This window comes from Delphinus delphis, chromosome 6 (assembly GCF_949987515.2).
Source record: "Delphinus delphis chromosome 6, mDelDel1.2, whole genome shotgun sequence".
Taxonomy (NCBI): domain Eukaryota; kingdom Metazoa; phylum Chordata; class Mammalia; order Artiodactyla; family Delphinidae; genus Delphinus; species Delphinus delphis.
In genome coordinates, this window is record NC_082688.1 from 98,778,952 (window position 1) to 98,800,841 (window position 21,890).

Sequence of the window (21,890 nt, forward strand, 5' to 3'; positions counted from 1 at the left end):
ATAAAGAATGTTACAAGAGACAAGGAAGGACACTACATAATGATCAAGGGATCAATCCAAGAAGAAGATATAACAATTATAAGTATATATGAACCCAACATAGGAGTACCTCGATACATAAGGCAACAGCTAACAGCTGTAAAACAGGAAATCAACAGTAACACAATAATAGTGGGGGACTTTAACACCTCACTTACACCAATGGACAGATCATCCAAACAGAAAATTAATAAGGAAACACAAGCTTTAAATGACACCACAGACCAGATAGATTTAATTGATATTCATAAGACATTTCATCCAAAAACAGCAGATTACACTTTCTTCTCAAGTGCACATGGAACATTCTCCAGGGTAGATCACATCTTGGGTCACAAATCAAGCCTCAGTAAAGTTAAGAAAGTTGAGATCAAATCAAGCATCTTTTCTGACCACAATGCTATGAGATTAGAAATCAATTACAGGGGGAAAAAACGTAAAAAACACAAACACATGGAGGCTAAACAATACGTTACTAAATAACCAAGAGATCACTGAAGAAACCAAAGAGGAAATCAAAAAATATCTTGAGACTAATTACAACAAAAACACAATGATCCAAAACTTATGGGATGCAGCAAAAGCAGTTCTAAGAGGGACGTTTATAGCAATACAAGTCTACCTCAAGAAACAAGAAAAATCTAAAATAAACAATCAAACCTTATACCTAAAGGAACTAGAGAAAGAAGAACAAACAAAACCCAAAGATCAGAGCAGAAATAAATGAAATAGAAACAAAGAAAACAATAGCAAAGATCAATAAAACTAAAAACTGGTTCTTTGAGAAGATAAACAAAATTGATAAACCATTAGCCAAACTCATCAAGAAAAAGAGGGAGAGGACTCAAATCAATAAAATTAGAAAAGAAAAAGAAGTTACAGCAGACACCACAGAAATACAAAGCATCCTAAGAGACTACTACAAGCAACTCTATGCCAATAAAATGAACAACCTGGAAGAAACGGAAGAATTCTTAGAAAGGTATAACCTTACAAGACTGAACCAGGAAGAAATAGAAAATATGAACAGACCAATCACAAGTATTGAAATTGAAACTGTGATTAAAGATCTTCCAACAAACAAAAGTCCAGGACCAGATGGCTTCACAGGTGAATTCTATCAAACATTTAGAGAAGAGCTAACATCCATCCTTCGCAAACTCTTCCAAAAAATTACAGAGGAAGGAACACTCCCAAACTCATTCTATGAGGCCACCATCACCCTGATACCAAAACCAGACAAAGACACTACAAAAAAAGAAAATTACAGACCAATATCACTGATGAATATAGATGCAAATATCCTCAACAAAATACTACAAACAGAATCCAACAACACATTAAAAGGATCATACACCGTGATCAAGTGGGATTTATCCCAGGGATGCAAGGATTCTTCAATATAGGCAAATCAATCAACGTGATACACCATATTAACAAACTGAAGAATAAAAACCATATGATCATCTCAATAGATGCAGAAAAAGCTTTTGACAAAATTCAACACCCATTTATGATAAAAACTCTCCAGAAAGTGGACATAGAGGGAACCTACCTCAACATAATAAAGGCCATATATGACAAACCCACAGTAAACATCATTCTGAACAGTGAAAAACTGAAAGCATTTCCTCTAAGATCAGGAACAAGACAAGAATGTCCACTCTCACCACTATTATTCAACATAGTTTTGGAAGTCCTAGCCACAGCAATCAGAGAAGAAAAAGAAATTAAAGGAATCCAAATCTGAAAAGAAGAAGTAAAGCTGTCACTGTTTGCAGATGACATGATACTATACATAGAGAATCCTAAAGATGCCACCAGAAAACTACTAGGGCTAATTAGTGAATTTGGTAAAGTTGCAGGATACAAAATTAATGCACAAAAATCTCTTGCATTCCTATACACTAATGATGAAAAATCTGAAAGAGAAATTAAGGAAACACTCCCATTTACCATTGCAAAAAAATACCTAGGAATAAACCTACCTAGGGAGACAAAAGACCTGTATGCAGAAAACTATAAGACACTGTTGAAAGAAATTAAAGATGATACAAACAGATGGAGAGAGATACCATGTTCTTGGATTGGAAGAATCAATATTGTGAAAATGACTATACTACCCAAAGCAATCTACAGATTCAATGCAATCCCTGTCAAATTACCAATGGCATTCTTTACAGAACTAGAGCAAAAAATCTTAAAATTTGTATGGAGACACAAAAGACCCTGAATAGCCAAAGCAGTCCTGAGGGAAAAAAACGGAGCTGGAGGAATCAGACTCCCTGACTTCACACACTATACTACAAAGCTACAGTAAACAAGACAATACGGTACTGGCACAAAAACAGAAAAATAGATCAATGAAACAGGATAGAAAGCCCAGAGATAAACCCACGCACCTATGGTCAACTAATCTATGACAAAGGAGGCAAGGATATACAATGGAGAAAAGACAGTCTCTTCAATAAGTGGTGCTGGGAAAACTGGACAGCTACATGTAAAAGAATGAAATTAGAACACTCCCTAACACCATACACAAAAATAAACTCAAAATGGATTAGAGACCTAACTGTAAGACCGGACACTATAAAACTCTTAGAGGAAAACATAGGAAGAACACTCTTTGACATAAATCACAGCAAGATATTTTTTGATCCACCTCCTAGAGTAATGGAAATAAAAACAAAAATAAACAAATGGGACCTAATGAAACTTAAAAGTTTTTGCAAAGCAAAGGAAACTACAAAGAAGACAAAAAGACAACCCTCAGAATGGGGGAAAATATTTGTAAATGAATCAACGGATAAAGGATTAATCTCCAAAATATATAAACAGCTCATGTAGCTCAATATTAAAAAAATAAACAACCCAATCCAAAAATGGGCAGAAGACCTAAATAGACATTTCTCCAAAGAAGACATGCAGATGGCCAAGAAGCACATGAAAATCTGCTCAACATCACTAATTATTAGAGAAATGCAAATCAAAACTACAATGAGGTATCACCTCACACCAGTTAGAATGGGCATCATCAGAAAATCTACAAACAACAAATGTTGGAGGGGGAATGGAGAAAAGGGAACCCTCTTGCACTGTTGGTGGGAATGTAAATTGACACAGCCACTATGGAGAACAGTATGGAGGTTCCTTAAAAAACTAAAAATAGAACTACCGTATGACCCAGCAATCCCACTACTTGGTATATACCCAGAGAAAAACCATAATTCAAAAAGACACATGCACCCCAATGTTCATTGCAGCACTATTTACAATAGCCAGGTCATGGAAGCAACCTAAATGCCCATCAACAGATGAATGGATAAAGAAGATGCGATATATGTATACAATGGAATATTACTCAGCCATAAAAAGGAACAAAATTGGGTCATTTGTAGAGATGTGGATGAATCTAGAGACTGTCATACAGAGTGAAGTAATTCAGAAAGAGGAAAAACAAATATCGTATATTAACGCATATATGTGGAACCAAGAAAAATGGTACAGATGAACCGGTTTGCAGGGCAGAAATAGAGACACAGATGTAGAGAAAAAAACGTATGGACACCAAGGGGGAAAATTGGCAGGGGAGCGGGGGTGGTGTGATGAGTTGGGAGATTGGGATTGACATACAGACACTAATAAGTATAAAATGGATAACTAATAAGAACCTGCTGTATAAAACAATAAGATTCTAAAATTCAAAAAATAAAAAAGAGTAGATTCATGTATATGTATAACTGATTCACTTTGCAGTACACCTGAAACTAACGCAACACTGTAAATCAACTCTAATAAAAATTTTAAAAAAGGAAAGAAATTTTAGAATTGCATGTACGTGACTCATAACATACTTCCATTAGCCAGCACTGCCATATACGACCTCACTTCCTACTCATTCCCCCTATTCACTTACTCCCTTCCAGCCACACTGGCCTCCTTACTCTTCCTGGAGCATGCCAATCATGACCCGACCTCTGGGCCTTCGCACTTGCTGATTTCTGCCTGGAAAGCTCTCCCCCACCCCCATGACCACACAGCTCCTTTCCTCAACTTCTTTCAGGTCTCTGCTCAATGTTACCTTATCTGTGAGTCCTTCATGACCACCCTACATATAATAACAAGTCACTCCCTTCACCCCCTACTCTGATCTCTTTTCCCCAGATTACACATCACCATCTGCCATCGTATACACTTATTTAGTCATTTGTATTTTTCTACCAAATGTAAGCTCCATGAAAGCAGGGGTTTTTTCAGTTGTACTCACTGCTGATTCCATAGGTGCCAGTGTCTGGTACGTAGTGAATGCTGTATCCGTATTTGATGAGTGAAGAAATAAATGTATTTAGTACAGTATCTAGTTCATAATAAGTGTTCAAAAAATGTTGGCTAATATTATTAAGGAAGCCAAAAATGACATAGGGCCAGCAACATCAGTCAGTACAAGACCACGTGCAGTCAAGCATCAATGCGGGGTCCAGCCCGGAAGTGTTCAGAAGTGAAACTAGGAGGGCGATCATCGAAGACTGAACCATCACCCCAATCTCCTACCCAGACAACAACAGCCCTATGAAGGCAGAAAGAGAAAAGTTCCCTACCTTCTTGTAAAAATAAAAGGGGAATTAGGGCAGAAAGGGAATCAAGGTTCGTTTTCCTACCCATTCAATTAACAAATCTTTGAGGGTCCACCGTGTGCCAGGCACTTCCCCAGACACGTGGCTGGGGTCAAGGCTGAGGGGATGCTGATGTGCTGGGGAGGTCAGGGCACTGCCTGTAGGAGCCAAGGGGAAAGCATCCCGCCCAGACCAGGGGGTCCCAGAAGCAGCAACAGCTCTCCTGCAACCTACATGATGAGGGAGAGGAAGCAAAAAGAGTGGAAAGGGGGTCCCAGGCAGAGAGAAAAACAGCAAGGTCAGAGGCTGGAAGGAGCCCACAGCAATCCAGCGTGCCTGGAGATGCAGCCTGGAAGAGGGACCACCAGAGACAATGCTGGGGAGCCATGCAAGAGCTTTCAGCCATGGGGCAGGGTGGGGGGCGAGTCTCTGAGCAGCTGTCAAGCCACTCTGCCCGGGCCAGGCGAGGACGCAAGGACACCTGTCTACACGAAGGCTATTCTGGGCACCACTTCCATGGGAGGGCTCTCCCGGACCAACCAGGGTGTTCTTTCCCATTCAGTGCACCTGTCAGGACGCTGGCTGGTGGAAGCGAACAGTCAAGCAGCCTGGGGCTGAGGTGGAGGAGAGCAAGGACATGAGGGGCCCCAGAGAGGAGCAGGGTGACAACCGCCAATGAACAGCAGCTAATTTAGGCCCACGGCGGCTCTCAGGTTCCCAGGTGCGCCTTCCCGCTCCCCTCAGTATGTTCCCGAGCTAACGTGATGTAATTACAGCCTCAGCGGCTTCCATTTGGAACTTGAATAGTGAAAGCTTTTGCTAAGGGGGTGGGAAATGTAAACCCCTGGGCCAAAACTTGGTAAATTTCCTACGAAATACACACACACACACACACACGCACGCACACACGCGCGCACGCACACACGCACACACAAAGGGTGGCGAAAGTAACAGCAGTTGCCTAGTTACCAGGAAGATGCCCCTTCTGATCCTCCCGGAGTGGGTAGAGAGACCAGTGGGCCGATGATGGGGTCCCGCTCCACCGTGGAGAAAGGCCCAGGACTGGCCTGCTCTGGCTCCCCCAGTAAGTGAGGAAGCCCGTGCTGGGGCAGGCAGACCTGGGACAGCCTCTTCCCAGCCCATCCACTGCCTCTGCACCTGCACTAAGGCGCCTCTCCCTCAGGTCCAGAAGTCTTTGTTATCCTTTTCAAGAGACCCCACTGGGGAGGAAGAAGGATGTGCTGGATTGCAAACACGAGCCCAGTGTGGGCCGCAGCCCCTGAACTAAAATATCCAAACAGCAGGGAGGGAGGTCCCTGCTAGCCCACCACCACCCTGCCCCATCCCTACACAGACCACACAGGACCTTTGAGGGATTCGGGAGCAAGGAATTCCTCCCAGGCCTGGGCCAGCCCGCTCTCCAGGCCTGCTGAGAAGAGCGCAGATGGGCCAAGGAGTAAATGGGAACGGCTGCTCGAAGGAGAGGGAGGTGGGATTTAACCGTGCTTGGCACTTCCCAAAACCTCCGTGGACTCATCCTCCCAGCTCCAGCCCCTGGGGACCAGGAGGGACCAGCTGTAGAGGGACTGCCTCACCCCAGCCAAGCTTCACCCACCTCCCCCCTTCCCTCCTGGGGTGCCGCCCCAAGACAATGACCATCTGTCTTTAAATCTTCAAAATGATATCCTTGAATATTTTCCTTTATAGAGCTAGGTTTACCAAACCGCAGTCACCCGGGTACCAGCTATATCGTTTTGGCCATGTTACCAGTACCACCTGTGCCGATATTTAATTAATTTTTTCTTTAAATCCCTTAATTCTTATATTAAATGAAATGTTTAAATTTCTTCAACAGACTCACTTTTTAAATTTTTCAATACCTACCTAGATTTGTCCTGGATGATAACATCCATGTTAGTTCTGAATTTTTCCAAGACGTGTTAAAATGCACTACTATTCAAATATCTATTCCTATGCCCATTTCCCATTCTGGCAATGGTGTACATGCCCTTGAAGGGAAGTAACTGATTTAGACGTGAAGTTCTTAAACTTTGGTGCATTTGTGACTCGCTCGAACTGCCTGTTACCCACAGATGCTCAGTCCCACCCAGACCCTCCCAGTCGAGAGCTCTGTGGCTGGCACCCAGGAATCTGGATTTCACAAGCTCCCCATGATTCTGAGGGTGCCTTCCAAAGCTGGAGAACCAGAGGCTCAGAGGAGAAGCAGAGGTGCCCCTGGCCTGGTCCCCCAACACGCACACACCCCATCCAGCCCACAATCAATCGACCAACCCATCCTCAGCAGAAGGGAGTTGATGGGCCTCTGCTGTCACCAGAGCAGGTCCCCTGGGGGCTTCACTACCCCACCGCCCGCCCCGAACTGAAAGGCCCATCAAGGTAGACCTTCCAACCACAGAGCAGGCCTTTCCCTGGAGGAGCAAAAATAAGATGCTTACCTTTCCACAAAGCTTCCAAAGCAATAGGACTTGAATTTTTCATCTCTTCCTTCTGGCCTTCCAGGAAACTGCCACGCTTGTCGCTTGTCCCTAATCCTGCTTCTGGCCATGTCCACCCTCAAGCTGACCCTGGGCCCCTAGGCCATGCTCTGCAGCTTGGCCACTAAAGTGGAAGTCAGAAACCTGGGCCCTAATTCTGTCTCTATCTCTCCCAAGTGTGTGAAACCCCCAACAAAGACTGACCCTCTCTGGGTCTCATTTCCTCACCTGAAAAATGACAAGTTGGTTTTTTTTTTAATAAATTTATTTATTTTATTTATTTATTTTTGGCTACGTTGGGTCTTCGTTGCTGTGCACGGGCTTTCTCTAGTTGTGGCGAGCGGGGGCTACTCTTCATTGTGGTGCGCGGGCTTCTCATTGCAGTGGCTTGTCTTGTTGCAGAGCACGGGCTCTAGGCACGCGGGCTTCAGTAGTTGTGGCACGTGGGCTCAGTAGTTGTGGCATGCGGGCTCTAGAGCACAGGCTCAGTAGTTGTGGCACACAGGCTTAGTTGCTCCACGGCACGTGGGATCTTCCTGGACCAGGGCTCAAACCCGTGTCCCCTGCATTGGCAGGCGAATTCTTAACCACTGCGCCACCAGGGAAGCCCAAAATGACAGGTTTTGAACTATACGGCTTTCTAGGAAGTTCTGTGACTCTCCTGTCTACTCCCATCCCCCCACACGCCACTGCAGGACTCTGCGAGCTGGAGGGAATAAGGGAGCTCCCCTGTCCCACCCTGCAAACTCAACAGCGCATGTGCACACCTCAACACGCACACACACACCAGGGCTCATGAGGCACAGCTCCACATCCCGGTAGGTCAAACAGCTGTCAGCCAACGGCTGTTTTCACGTGCTGACCACATGCCCCAGAAATCCAGCCGTGAGCTGAAAAGACGGAGTTCCTGCTCTCCAGAGGCCTTTATTCTATTGAGAGGAAGACTGGTAATAAACACACAAACAGATAAATAAGGCAATGTAAAGCGCTATGAAGAAAATCAAATAAGCAGAATTCAGAAGAGAACGCGGGATGAGGGAGGGCCTGTTCTAGGAGGTGACATCCAAGCTGAGAAAGGATGAAGGGCAGAAGTGAAACATGCAAATAAAAAAATCCAAGGTAAGGGAATCCCAAGCAAAAGGAAGAGCAGGTACAGAGGTCCTGAGACAGACATGAGCTCGGTGTGTTTATAGGCAAAAGGAAGGGAAAGTGGCTGGAGTTTCCAAAACAAAATGAAAGGAAGAGGAAGAGGAAGCCAGAGGGACAGTCAGCAGAGATCATGTGGGACCTTGCAGAGCAGGGTAAGAACTTCAGATTTTATTCTAAGATGCAAAGCATTTAGAGGGTTTTAAGGATGGGAGTCACCCGACCTCATGTACTTTGGCTGACAGATGGAAGACCGAGTTCCCATGAAGGGGAGGGGGCTAAAAAGGAGACCAGTTACAGGCTGTTGCCGTAGCAGGCTTGGGGAGAATGGTGACTGCAGAGATGTCAAAAAACGAGCGTATTGTGCATATAATTTAGAGATAAAGCCAACAGGATGGGCTGGATACTGAAAGGGAAGAAGGAGAGAAATCACGGAAAACGCCTAGGTTTTTGGCCTGAGCACCCAGCGGATGGTGGAATCATTCGGTGAAACAGGAAAAACTTAGAGAGAAGAAGGAGGGGCAGAACAGAATGTTTTCAACTGAAGTTTGAGATGCCTGTGAGATGTCCACATGGACATGTTGAAAGGCAAGAGGATAAATGAGTCTGGAGTTCAGAAAAGAGGTCTGAGCTAGTGATAAAACTGAGCATGACTGACATTGGAGGCTATTTAAAGCCACATAACTACATGAGGTAGCTGAGGTTGAGGATGACAATGAAGAAGAGGAAGTGGGTCAGGACAGAGCTCCAGGTGCCATCGTTTAGTGGAGATTGGGGAGGAGCGGACCATGACGTGATGGACAATCTGGAGATGCTGGTGTCATGGAAACCAAGACAAGAGTTTCAAAAAGAAGGACAGTCAACTGAGTCCAGATAATTAGGGGCACAAGGGTGAGCAGAGAGGCACTCAACAATGAGATGTAGACTAAACAAACTCTAAACAGGGCTGGATGAAAGGCGGGAAGGGTGAGGAGGAAGAGGGAGGGGCAAGGAGAAGAGATTCCACGTGGGGGCCCCCGTCTCCCCTGCTGGGTTGCAGCCACCCTGACCATTACCTCCATGCTTCTTGCCCTGTGGGGCCACCCATGACCAGCCCTCCCTCAAGATTCATTAACTTTTACAACAGTCAATTACTGAGCACCCACTACATGTGGAACACTGCTGGAGAAATGAACAAAACTGACAAAACTCCTCTCTTCCTAGAGCTTACATTCCCCTGTGAACATGAGATTATAATCAAGGTAACAAACAGAAACTTTCCCTTTGGCCTGAGGCTTACCCTGCAGGCTTCACGAGCATCCCTGCCCATCCTACTTGGGACTGCGCTGGTGATTAAGAGCAGGGACTCCCAGCCATGTCTGGGGAGTTAGAGGACCCAGCTGGGGCACTGACTAGCAGAGCAAGCGTGCACAGGTAACACAACCTCTTTCAGCCTCATTTTACTCATCTGCAAAATGAAGATACAACACCCACCCTGCCTACACACAGGACTGCACTAAAGATTCCACGGGATAATGTGGACACAAATGCCACAAGCGGTTTCCAGCCTATGGCACATGTGCAATAAATGTTTGTTTAAGAATGTGGTCCCTGCTGTTGGTGGGAATGTAAATTGGTGCAGCCACTGTGGAAAATAGTATGGAGGTTTCTCAAAAAATTAAAAATAGAACTACCATATGATCCAGCAATTCCACTCCTGGGTATACATCCAAAAAAAAGTAAAAACACTAATTCGAAAAGATATATGTACCGATGTTCATAGCAGCATTGTTTATAATTGCCAAGATATGGAAACAACCTAAGTGACCATCAACATATGAGTGGCTAAAGAAGACGTGGTGTGTGTGTGTGTGTGTGTGTGTGTGTGTGTGTGTGTATACATATATATATATACACACATACATACATACATACAATGGAATACTACTCAGCCATAAAAAAGAATGAAGTTTTGCCATTTGCAGTAACATGGATGGACTTGGAGGACATTAAGCCAAGTGAAATAAGTCAGACAGAGAAAGACAAACACTGTATAATATCACTTATATGTGGAATCTTAAAAATACAGCAAACTACGAATATAACAAATAAGAAGCAGACTCAGAGATATAGAGAACAAACTAGTGGTTATGGGGGGGAGGGGCAATACAAGGATAGGGGAGTGAGAGGTACAAACTGTTGTGTATAAGATAGGCTCAAGGGCTTCCCTGGTGGCGCAGTGGTTGAGAGTCCACCTGCCGATGCAGGGGACATGGGTTCGTGCCCCGGTCCGGGTAGATCCCACATGCCGCGGAGCGGCTGGGCCCGTGAGCCATGGCCATTGAGCCTGCGCATCCGGAGCCTGTGCTCCGCAACGGGAGAGGCCACAACAGTGAGAGGCCCACGTACCGCAAAAAAAAAAAAAAGATAGGCTCAAGAATGTATTGTACAACATGGGGAATATAGCCAATATTATATAATAACTGTAAATGGAAAGTAACCTTTAAAATTTGTACAAAAATATTTTTTTAAAAGAATGTGTTCCCTGGCTAGAAAAACCCTCCCCTCCATCTCTCCGTTTTCACGCGCCCTGCTAGAACTGGCCTGTCCCATGTGCCTGTCACTCCAGCCACACGCATCACATACCAAGAGCCAAAAGGGTTCCCAGTCTCCCTGTCGGTGAGCAAGAGAAGGGCTTCAGAGATCCCTCTGCTTACCCAAGAAGCCTAAGAGAGCAGGACCTCAAAGATCTTTCTCACTTCTGGGCCCCCACACCACCAGGAGCTGTGGCTGGTGTCCGGGAGCCCCACGCCATCCAGCATGAAGTGAAAGCTCAACTTCCCCGAGAGATGACCGACCAAGCCCAAAATGCCCTCCTGCCCGGGCTCTGCTGTCACTCAAGGCCCATGGGCCCAGTGGGAGCCCAGCCCTTACCCCACTGCTCCGGCGCCCGCCCTCCTCAAACCGGTCCCAGCAGTCTTAGTCCAGGCTCCCTAACGTCCTCAACTTTCTGTCAGAACTTTCCCCTCACCTCCACCCCACATAGCACGCGGCCACCCCAGCGCTCTCTGGAGCCCCTGCATTTTTGGAAGCAGGCCAAAAACCCACCAATTTGATGACTGGCAAATTCACGGCAGATCAATTCAAAAAAAATCAGTTGCTGGGCTTCCCTGGTGGCACAGTGGTTGAGAGTCTGCCTGCCGATGCAGGGGACACGGGTTCGTGCCCCGGTCCGGGAAGATCCCACATGCCGCGGAGCGGCTGGGCCCGTGAGCCATGGCCGCTGAGCCTGCGCGTCTGGAGCCTGTGCTCCGCAACGGGAGAGGCCACAACAGTGAGAGGCCCGCGTACCGCAAAAAAAAAAAAAAAAAAAAATCAATTGCTTTTGAATATCATTTTATATTTTGACAAATTTTAAGCACTGTCAGAATTTTCTCCAATTCCGCAAAAGGCATATGCGTCTTGATTTTGTGTTTCTAGCGATTAAAAATTAAAACTTCTTTCAGTATTTCACGTTTGAAGCGACTCTGTTAGCCACTTTTGAAGGCTCTCTGTCCTTTTAAATATAGTCTTGGCGTGATTTCTTTTTTTTTATATTTAAGATTTTTACCATTCTCATACCAATTCCCACAATGGCTTATCAGCTTTAATTCTGAATTTATAACAATTAAAAACCAAAATTGAGGCATTTCATATTGATGTGGTTCACCTTAATCCTTCGTCAGCCTTTTTTTTGTGTGTGATGAATAAAGGTAAGACTGGAAGCACCAATCGTAAGCTAAATTTTTTTACTGATTATGAAATATACTTTATTGCTCTAAGAAGTCTACATCAACTCCTGATGCTTAAATTCCAGAAAACTGCGTATATCTTAAAACACAGCAGTGAAGACCATTCGCAAGAATCTTCAGAAGCCATGAAAACCATATTCAAATGTGAATTTCTAAAAGTTTTACAAATGATGAAAGGAATCAAGTTTTGGCAGATTCATAAATCTGGTAAAATCAGAGATTTGGTCATTTAGCACACTGATTTGGGAAGAAGTGAGCATTGGGCAGCTCCGGGCCCAGAGGTGGTGGGAGTCCTGCTTCCTCCGCAGGGTCATTTCCGGGCCATTTCTCCTCCTGTGGGACTCCTGACACCAGTCCACCCCCTACTCCTTGGCACTGTCATCTACGGACCCCATCGTTCCCCGCTGCCCTCTCTCAAGAATGATCTCCCATTGAGCTCACTGTCCTCCCTTCCTCCTCTTCCCAAGCATCCCGCCCAGGGGCTCCCCTTCCACACTCGTCTCCCTGCCTGTGGAGCTCCCCTCCCCCCCACCCCGCCACTTGGCTCCCCTTTCCTCACTGGCCCTGGTCTCAGCCCCCTTTACTAGCGCTTCCTCTCTGCGTGAAGAGCCCCAGCCTCCCTCTCTGTCTATATGCTCCCTAGGTGACCTCATGGTTCCACGGCTGTACATACCATCTATATGCTAACGATTCTCAACCTATATATCAACCTGACCTCTCCCAGCGCTCCAGACTTACATCCGACTGCCTACCTGGCATTTCCAGGTGGAGGTCTAACTAGCATCTCAACACCCACGTGGTTGAAAGAGAACACTGGAGCTCAGCTCCCACCCCCAACCTGCTCCTTCCCTCATCTTCTCCATCCTAGTAAACAGTGGCACCATTGTGTTCAAGCCTAAATTAGCAGAGTCATCCTTAACTCCAGCCCCACAACAGATCCCAGCTCCTCGCGTCCTCTCCTCTCCTGCCGTCGTAGGACATGGACCACTGTCACAGTTCTTAGCCACTCTCCCAGCCCCTGATCCGCTCCCCCACAGCACAAGAGCAATCTTTTCCAAAGCATAAATCACACAGTGCTACTCTAGTATCTAAAACCCTCAAAGGTTTCTCATTACTCTTAAAAAGAAACCCAAACTCCTTAAGCGGCCTGCAGCATCTCAGGGATCTGGCCCCTGCCTTCCTCTGTGGCCACCTCCCAAATCACCTCCACCTCATCACTGTCCCAGCCTGTGGCCTTCCCTAAGCCCTCCACCACCCGCATCCCCACCTAAGGGCCTTTCCCCAGCTGTTCCCTCTGCCATTCCCAGGCCTTCCCAGGGCTGGATACTTCCCGGGAGTCATCCTTTGGCATTTCCAATCCACAGTAGCCACCAGGCACCTCTGCCCATCATGCTATTTTAATCCTTGCTTAGCATTCATCACTATCTTACTTTTTATTTTTGAGTAGTTGTTGGCTTGTGTGGTTTTTCTGTCTTAGGCTAATCGAACGTAAGCTCCACTAGAGCAAAAAGACTCCTCTGTCTTGTCCACTGAGGTATCCTCAGCACCTAGATCAGGGGATGGCATGCACGGGATGCCTCGTGAATCTGAGGCATGGACTCACACACACGCCGTTTCTGCAGAGAGAGGACCTAAGCGTCCAGAGTCCAATGACATAACCTCCAGGCTGCAGGAGGCCGAGAAACACACACATAAGGTTCAGTCTGCTAATTTTTGTTGCTCAGGAGAAGGATGGCCTTCCATCCCTCAGGATTCACCCCGACCACTGTTCCCAGGGCTTCCCGAAGAGGTCAGAAAGAGGCCAAGGGCAGCGCTTGTTCCCCAAGGGAAGGGCCACACACACCCCACTTCCCCACTCAGGCCTCTCCATCCCTGCCTCCTTCCCCTCCTTCCCTCTCCACATGCAGAAGGAGGCCACTGCCAAAACCCATAAACACACATCACCCGACACACACAGACACACACACACACACACACACACATCCATCACCCCACACACACATACATCACCCCACACACACATATAACACTCCACACACACACACCACACACATACATCACCCCACACACACATATAACACTCCACACACACACACCACACACCACACACACACACACCACACACATACACACACCACACACATACACACACCACACACACACACCACCCCACACACACATATAACACTCCACACACACACACACCACACACACACACACCACACACACACACACATCACCACACACACACATATAACACTCCACACACACACACCACACACATACACACACCACACACACACACATCACACACACACACCACCCCACACACACATATAACACTCCACACACACACCACACACACACACACCACACACACACACACACATCACCACACACACACATATAACACTCCACACACACACACCACACACATACACACACCACACACACACACATCACACACACACACCACCCCACACACACATATAACACTCCACACACACACCACACACACACACACCACACACATACACACACCACACACACAACACACACACACATACATACCACCCATGTGCGTACCACACACACTTATACTCCCCACCTACACACTACACACACATACACACTTGACCCCATTCAGATCTGTTCCTTTCTCTACACACTCATGTGCTTAAAAGAACACATTGACAGAAAGAGAAAAATAAATACCGTATGCTAACACATATATATGGAATCTAAAAAAAAAAAAAAAGGTTTTGAAGAACCTAGGGGCAGGACAGGAATAAAGACACAGACGTAGAGAATGGACTTCAGGACACGGGGAGGGGGAAGGGTAAGCTGGGATGAAGTGAGAGAGTGGCACGGACATATATACACTACCAAACGTAAAATAGATAGCTGGTGGGAAGCAGCCCCATAGCACAGGGAGATCAGCTCAGTGCTTTGTGACCACCTAGAGGGGTGGGGATAGGGAGGGTGGGAGGGAGACGGAAGAGGGAGGGGATATGGGGATATATGTATACGTATAGCTGATTCACTTTGTTATACAGCAGAAACCAGCACACCATTGTAAAGCAATTATACTCCAATAAAGGTGTTAAAAAAAAAAAAGAACATGTTGACAGATCGGTTGGGAGGAGCATTCCCAGAACAGTTACTCAAATCCTACCTTCCACCCAGATAAATAAGGTGAGCATGGCTCAGGGTAAGCCCGAGGAGCATGCCTGGGGCAGGGCCAGGGTTGGGTGGGGCCGGGGTGGGGCGGGCGGACCAGAGCCCTGCAGAGCCACCTCAGGAGCCAGGAAAGAGCTGGCAGACCCAGCCCAGAACTGCCCACACACACACACAGACCCCCGCTGCTGGCAGAGCCTGTCTATCCGCCCAAGGGGAAGCAAGTAGGTGCCCTTAGAAGATGCTATTTTTTTTCTCTTTTTCTTTTTTTTTTTTTTACATCTTTATTGGAGTATAATTGCTTTACAATGGTGTGTTAGTTTCTGCTTTATAACAAAGTGAATCAGTTATACGTATACATATGTTCCCATATCTCTTCCCACGCAAGAGGGAAGATGCTATTTGAAGGGAACCAGAAATACCTTTCCCCCCCAAGACCTCACCCCAACCGTGGCACCTCAACTTCTACCATTAAAAAGCCTCTCTTTGGGGTTAAATTTTGTTCTCTCCGGGTTGTTGTTTTTTTTAATCGCAATTTCTTCCTTGGACATGAAGACAACCAAACATGAAGCCACCGACACCCTGCTCACGCCTTCTGCGAGCAAATCCTTCTCCTGGCTGGGGGAGCCTGGGGAGGGGGGCACGGAGAAGAGGAAATGAAAGGGAAGAGGGGAAGCGCTTGGCGCCCCTGATGGAGTAACTGGCATCCTCCTGTGGGTCCCAACTGCTGACCAGCGCGGCCAGGGTCACGGGTCACCTGGCCCGCCCTCCCCACTTCTCCCTGTTCCCATAGTCCCTCCTCCTGCCCCACACCCTCTCCTGGGCCATCAGACAGTTCCTCCCTGAAAGGGGGGGATGTAAGAGGTGACAGAGCTGCAGCTAAGGCCCAATTTTCATTGACACTCAGAGTCTCTGACAGCTGTTAGAAGAAGAATGTGATTTTGAAATTTAAATAACATGCTTCTGCATTCAGCTCAAGGAGACAACCTGAGGATAAGCAGTTTATCGCCCAAGCCACCATGCAGGTGGCAGGGAGACAGGCTGCCTGCTTCCTCCTCTCCTCCCATGCCCTCTGTCCCCAAAGCCCCACCGCCTCCTCACAGGGGCCGCCTCAGAGTCGAGTCTCTGAGAGGCACCAGCCGACCTGCTGGACCTTGCTTGCCATCTTCTGCTCAGCAACCCCAGGGAAGGAGGGGCTGGGGGCACAAAGGCTCGGCAGCCCCTCAGCGGAGCCAGGGAAGAGAGGGGGGCTCCCTGGGCATCCAGCGGAGTTAGGCCAAGCCCGACCCTCTCCCGGCCCCTACATGGCCACTCAGGCAACCTTCACAGGGGACTGAGTCTTGAGCCCGGGGCTAAGTTCCTCCCCACAGACCCAGCCCCAGAGCCAGGCTGTCACACTGAGCTCTGCCCCGGAGACTTCCTGGGCAGGAGTCCCAAGGAAGGAGATCCCAGAGACACCCATCTCTCATCTGCCACAAGGTGTCTAGTCACTGTCATCTGAGCCCACCAGGCCCAGAAGGTATGCGGTTCCTGCTGAGCCTGGCCAGGCCTCCGAGCCATGATGCTATGATGCTGCCGGGAATGTCATTCCCAGATCCCACTCTCTCCTCTTCTGAGACTCTGCTGATTTCCCCCAGGCACCGCCTATTGCTGCCTCCCTTGAGCTCTCAGGGTTACTCTACCACCATTGACAAACCACCCAGTGGGCGTCTAAGTGGTGTCCGCCTGCCCCACAAGCCAGTAAGGACACGGTCTGGTGCCTCTCAAAGCAGCATCTTACGTAGCGTCTGCACCACACGGAGATCCGGCCCCAGCTCCACCTCTTCCACGAAGCCCTCGTGAGCTTTCCTTTCCTTCTCTAAGCCTCAGGGCCACCTGACAGGCGGCGCACACGGGACGCCTCAGACTTGCCTGGACCTCTTAGCCACCCTCCCTTGTGCAGCGCTAACAGCTCACACTAAACCACTAGCTCCCCCAGCCCCTGACAGCATCACCTGTGGCCACCACCTAGGGTGCTCCTGGGCTCCGGCGCCCTGTGGGGAGCCGTGCACACGTCATCACCCATCCTTACAGGGCTCCATTTTACAGATGAGAAAAATGAGGTTCAGAGTCAAATGACCCACCCTGTGGTCAACCAGCTGGTAGGGCAGGACCAGGATTCGAACTAGGACCAGCAGGCCTCCAAGTCCACAACCGCCCTCTAGTCCCGGATCCTCCATGGATGGGGTCAGGAGCACAGCACAGCACTAGACACCCAGGGGAACACAGAGAGAGGCGTGGGTGCAGTGACACAGAGACCAACGCCCACAATCAGAGGGTGAGCGCTGTAATAAGAGCCAAGTGCAAGGGCACAGAGTGGGAGGGTAGTATCCCTCAGGGGCCATCTGCAAGGCTTCTTGGCAGGGGTAGGGTTCCCTCCTCTCCTGAGCCCCCAAAAAGGGGACCACTGGAGCCTCCAACTAGAACATCCCCGGGCCTCTCCTGGCTCCATCCAAGCAAGATGACCCACCCCAGAGGCTTGCGGCCAGCTGAGGCTGTCGCCACCCATCGCTTCTTCCTCCAACCCACAAAAGGCCCGAGCCCAGGCCTCTCGCCAGCCTCCCTGTGTCCCCACCCAGTCACAATGCAGCTAAGGCCACAGAGGCTCAGCAGTAGCCCCAGGGACCTACTGTCCCCTGCAAATCGCCCCGTCACCTCCCACTGCAGCCCCCACCCAGCACTAGCATGGGTGGAAGGCAGCCTCACGTCACCAAAAGCCATGCAACCATCTCCCGGATGCAGGCTCCAGGCCGGCCCTAGCCCAGCCGGCCAATGGCCTTTGGAGAAATCACTCCACTGTCAGTTCTAAGAAGCTACGTGTTTTAGTGCAACGTGCCAGGCACCGGACCAGGCACCTACCTGCACGTTCTCATTTAGTCCTCACAAAACCCGGGCAGGTAGGTTTTGCTATCAGTCCCGTGTTGTGTAAGAAGAAACCCGGGCTCAGAGGTGAGGCCCCTGCCTGAGGTACGCACTGAGCAGGGCTAGAAGCAGGACTGAATCCCGGTCTAGTCCATCCCTTCCCTTGGGGCCTCAGTTTCCCTTTTTGTCAGGTAAGGGGTGAGCTTAGATGATCTCCAAGTCCCCCTCCAGCTATAGAAAAGACAAGACATGTTTGCATAAAATACGCTCCACACCCATGTATCTCCAATGCCTGCGACGGATGCCCAGGGCCCCGGGGGCCCCCAGCCTCACCAGAAATGCAGAGGCCGCGCTCGCTGACAGCCCGGCCCACACCACCTGCCTGTCGCTTCTCCCAGTCCCTGAGGCACAGCCCAGCGGCGACGGAAACCACTCTCTGGCCCTCCCAGGCCTTTCATCCTCACTCTGATGGTCTCACCCCACGTGGATGGAGCAGTTCCCTTCCCTCACTGCCCGCATCACCCCTCACAACCTCTCTCTGCCTGAACCATCTCTTCTTTCCCTAAGAAGCCTTTCTCTCCTCTCTCCACTTTGTTCCATCCTCTCCTGCCTCCCAGATGGGACCAGCTGGGATTCAGTATTCACGGGGTCCCAGGCGCTCGGGGAGGGAGGGACTCCACCCAAGGGACCCCTCTAGAGAAGCGTCCTCGGCAGAGGGGATAGCTGTCACTTTGCCTGCATCCATCCTCATGGTCTCCTCTGTATCAACCAGACCAGTAGCCATCCCCTTCTCACTTTACAAATGTAGGCACTATAGCTCAAAAAGGCCCGACAAGGCCTCCAGAAACACTCCGTTTCCTGTTTCCAAGGGCAGTTTAAATTGCTAGAAACAGGACAAACCTCATTAACAAACTTCATTTCTTCTCCGTGAAATCTCCCTTCCCATCTATAACGCTAGGGCAGGACATCTGGATCCCTCCAACAGCCCTGTCCCCACTGTTCAGGCCAGAGTCAGACTGCTCCCCTCCCGGCCTTGGACTTGGGCTTAACTGGACACCAGGAATCCCAGACCCAGTCACTGATCCCAGCGCCTGTCTCTGAACTGAGCAGACAAGAGGGGAGGACTTGCCCTTCCCCCAGGGCCTCAGCATCAGAGAGTGTTGGGGGAGTCCCAGCAGCTTTCTTTGCCAACAGAATCCCAGCTGGGCTTTCGAAGAAGCCCAACAGAGAGAGCAGGCCAGCAGGAAAGAAGAAAACACATTCCAGGAGGCCCCGAATTCTCAGACGGTAGCAACTCGGCCCCAAAGATACAAGAGCACCTTCTCCAAGTCCCTGGGCCCCGACTGGGGGAAGTGCGACCTAGAGGAGCCTCCATGGCCCACACCGCAGCCTCTCCACACAGAGATGGCGGTGGGGGGGGGGGGGGACATCATACAGCCACATGTAAGTTTGTAGAAGTGGGGAGGGACTCCGTACAATCCTGCAGGGCAGATTGCTATCATCCTGGAGCATCAGTGCAGGATCTGGGGTCCCCCAGACCAGGCTTTCCCAGGCAGCGAGCCGCAGGTGGGCGGGTGATACATGCGCCCAGATATTGACCCCTCAGCCCGCAGGGCAGCCAGGCAAGGGCCTGTGACCACCAGAGCTCCAAGCTGCTCTGCTCTTCCTAGATACCAAACAACACTGCCGTTGTCTGTGCGCCTCAATGGGGAAAAGGCTGCTCTGAGCCCACCTCCTCCTTCTTCAGAAAAGAAATGTAAGGTCCGGAGCAGGGAAGTGACCTGCCCAAGACCACCAGCTCATCTGTGGCAGAGAATGAGCTGGAATCAGGGTCCCGGCTCCCCATCCAGCCTTCTTTCAGCTGCGTGCTCCCCACCATGGCTCACTTGGTTTCTTGTGGCTGGGCCAGGGCCTCCCCACCCAGCTATGGACCAGAGTTTCCCCAGATAGAGCCGCCCGTGCAGCAACTCGAGGGCTGCTCTGGGTGGAGCGGGGTCAGCAGGGGCAATGAGGGGGAGCCTTGCCCTCACTGTGGAGAGTGGTCCCCAGAGCCCAGAGATCTACAGTCATGTGGGGCCCAGTTCCATCTGAGCAGCAGGTAAAGAATGCTGATTCAGTGAGCTGCAGACCAGTAATCTCCTCATTTGTCTTGTCAACATCCTTGTCCCACAGAGTCTCAAGTCCATTACGGAAAGATTTTCTGCCGGGAAGATACTTAGTGTCAGTCCAGGAAGCAGCAGGGGCCTGAGCTCGAGTGCTGACCTCTGACCTTAACCTTCAGGGGGCAAAAGCCAAAGCCATTTCTTCACTGGAGGTAAACCCAGTGGCTCCCGCCCAGGCAGTAGCACCTGAGCCCACGGTAGGGTGGGAAACGGGTATGTCGGGCCGCTGGGCTTTCCCCATCACAGCGTCCTCGCACAAACCATCTCCTCAATCTGCTGGAGCCCCCTAGCACTGTCTCAAGAGGAGTAGCCCAAAACTAACCAGGAAATGTGAGAATCAGAATGTCTGTGCTAGGAGGGGCCTCAGTCAGTCCATCACCCAGTTCAGCCCTGTGGGATGGGCAAGGCTTGTCACTGCACCATCACAGCGCCACAGGCAGAGGCAGGATGGGAACCTCGGCCATCACCCCACTGTGCGGTATGATGATGAGAGCCCAGGGCAGGCCACTTAATGCACAGACCATCTTCGAAGTCACCATACCATCCACCACTAACCCTGCCCACCACCAGGGCCCAAGGTATGTCCAGATGGTCACCCTTTGGCCAGTGCCTCCCTTCTCATGGGGCCCAGGATTTCTCCCACCAGTACATGTGTATCATCCTATCTCAATCCCTTAGAGCATGCTTTCTCAATGGGAGAGGAGGGTATCACCCCCAGGGGAGCAAAAACGGGCTCCTGGGTAGGCAAAAAAAAGGTAGATACCACAATGGTTTGTGGCCCTCCAAAACTCAACCCTACCTGACAAAACTTTAATACTTGGCATTTACTATGGACTAAATTGTGTCCCCTCCCCAAACTTATATGCTGAAGCCCTAAACCCCCGATGTGACTGTATTTGAAGATAGGGCTTTTAGGAGGTAATTAAGGTTAAATGAGGTCATAAGGGTGGGGCCATAATCCAGTAGGACTAGTGTCCTTATAAGAAGAGGAAGAGACCTTTCTCTCTCTCTCTGTCTCTCTGTCTCTCTCTCTCCACCCCCCTCTCTCTTCTCTCTCTTCTCTCTATCTCCCCACTCCAATCCCCCACTTCCTTCCCACCCATTCCCACCCCTACCCTGTGAGGACACAGTGAGAAGGCTGATGTCTGCAAACCAGGAAGAGAGCCCTCACCAGAAACCAAACCTGCCAGACCTTGATCTTGGACTTCCAGCCTCCAGAACCGTGAGATAATAGACTTCTGTCATTTAAGCCATCCAGTCTACGGTCTTTTGTTATGGCAGCCCAAGCAGACTAAGACAGTATTTCTCTAGTTAGAGAGAATTAACTTTTCTCCTTAGAGGGGCAACAATGAAAACAAGAAAAAGTTTGAGAAACATTGTCCTAGAGAGTTCTTCATTTGAAAGGGCTTAGGGTCTCACTGGAGAATCTTTCATTTCACAGTCTAGAGTAGTTCTTCCCAACTGGCAGCAGCTGTGCCCCCAGGGGACATTTGGCAGTGTCTGGAGACACACTGGGTTGTCACATCTTGGGGGACTGCTACTAGTGTCCAGTAGGTAGAGGCCAGGGATGCTGCTAAACATCTTACA

At 49.2% G+C, this 21,890-nt stretch overlaps 1 protein-coding gene across 3 annotated transcripts in view; it reads right to left on the minus strand.

The window, feature by feature from the left end:
• The window catches only part of GFRA2 (GDNF family receptor alpha 2), a 96,959-nt gene that overhangs the window by 62,082 nt on the left and 12,987 nt on the right, over positions 1-21,890 (minus strand). The gene's annotated exons all lie outside the window — the stretch shown is intronic.